Source organism: Colobus angolensis, unplaced genomic scaffold (assembly GCF_000951035.1).
Source record: "Colobus angolensis palliatus isolate OR3802 unplaced genomic scaffold, Cang.pa_1.0 Scaffold146, whole genome shotgun sequence".
Taxonomy (NCBI): domain Eukaryota; kingdom Metazoa; phylum Chordata; class Mammalia; order Primates; family Cercopithecidae; genus Colobus; species Colobus angolensis.
Genome location: NW_012114555.1, coordinates 6,717,603 through 6,719,382, shown reverse-complemented (window position 1 = coordinate 6,719,382; position 1,780 = coordinate 6,717,603). Strand labels below are relative to the sequence as shown.

Genomic DNA, 1,780 nt, shown 5'->3' with positions numbered 1-1,780 from the left:
TGCTTCAAAGAGAATAAAATACCTAGGAATCCAACTTACAAGGGATGTAAAGGACCTCCTCAAGGAGAACTACAAACCACTGCTCAGTGAAATAAAAGAGGACACAAACAAATGGAAGAACATACCATGCTCATGGAGAGGAAGAATCAATATCTTGAAAATGGCCCCCTTCTGGAGCGGTTGTGGGATCAGATTGATCCAAGATGGCAACTGTCGAACCGGAAACCACGCCTACTCCTAATCCCCCGACTACAGAAGAGGAGAAAACGGAATCTAATCAGGAGGTTGCTAACCCAGAACACTATATTAAACATCCTCTACAGAACAGATGGGCACTCTGGTTTTTTAAAAATGATAAAAGCAAAACTTGGCAAGCAAACCTGCGGCTGATCTCTAAGTTTGATACTGTTGAAGACTTTTGGGCTCTGTACAACCATATCCAGTTGTGTAGTAATTTAATGCCTGGCTGTGACTACTCACTTTTTAAGGATGGTATTGAGCCTATGTGGGAAGATGAGAAAAACAAACGGGGAGGACGATGGCTAATTACATTGAACAAACAGCAGAGACGAAGTGACCTTGATCGCTTTTGGCTAGAGACACTGCTGTGCCTTATTGGAGAATCTTTTGATGACTACAGTGATGATGTATGTGGCGCTGTTGTTAATGTTAGAGCTAAAGGTGATAAGATAGCAATATGGACTACTGAATGTGAAAACAGAAAAGCTGTTACACATATAGGGAGGGTATACAAGGAAAGGTTAGGACTTCCTCCAAAGACAGTGATTGGTTATCAGTCCCACGCAGACACAGCTACTACGAGCGGCTCCACCACTAAAAATAGGTTTGTTGTTTAAGAAGACACCTTCTGAGTATTCTCATAGGAGACTGCGTCAAGCAATCGAGATTTGGGAGCTGAACCAAAGCCTCTTCAAAAAGCAGAGTGGACTGCATTTAAATTTGATTTCCATCTAAATGTTACTAAGATATAAGAGAAGTCTCATTCGCCTTTGTCTTGTACTTCTGTGTTCATTTTTTTTTTTTTCTTGGCTAAAGTTTCCACTATCCCAATCAAAGAATTACAGTACACATCCCCAGAATCCATAAATGTGTTCCTGGCCCACTCTGTAATACTTCAGTAGAATTACCATTAATTACATACAGATTTTACCTATCCACAATAGTCAAAAAACAACTTGGCATTACTATGCTTTACAGGAAAGAAAATTCTGTTGTTCCATTGTATACAGGAGCATATTTTGCTGGTTTGAAAGATTATGATGCATACAGTTTTCTAGTAATTTTCTTTGTTTCTTTTTACAGCATTGTCTTTGCTGTACTCTTGCTGATGGCTGCTAGATTTTAATTTATTTGTTTCCCTACTTGATAATATTAGTGATTCTGATTTCAGTTTTTCATTTGTTTTGCTTTTGTTTTTTTCCTCATGTAACATTGGTGAAGGATTCAGGAATATGACACAAAGGTGGAATAAACATTAATTTTGTGCATTCTTTGGTAATTTTTTTTGTTTTTTGTAACTACAAAGCTTTGCTACAAATTTATGCATTTCATTCAGATCAGTGATCTATGTTTGTGTGATTTCCTAAACATAATTGTGGATTACAAAAAATGTAACATCATAATTACATTCCTAACTAGAATTAGTATGTCTGTTTTTGTATCTTTATGCTGTATTTTAACACTTTGTATTACTTAGGTTATTTTGCTTTGGTTAAAAATGGCTCAAGTAGAAAAGCAGTCCCATTCATATTAAGACAGT

At 36.9% G+C, this 1,780-nt stretch overlaps 1 pseudogene across 1 annotated transcript; it reads left to right on the top strand.

Moving 5' to 3' along the window:
• The first annotated feature begins 170 nt into the window (after window positions 1–170).
• LOC105507239 lies at window positions 171–1,508 on the top strand (annotated as a pseudogene). The gene has a single exon (XR_001001063.1). The product of XR_001001063.1 is annotated as a eukaryotic translation initiation factor 4E pseudogene (transcript).
• The last annotated feature ends 272 nt before the right edge of the window (window positions 1,509–1,780 follow it).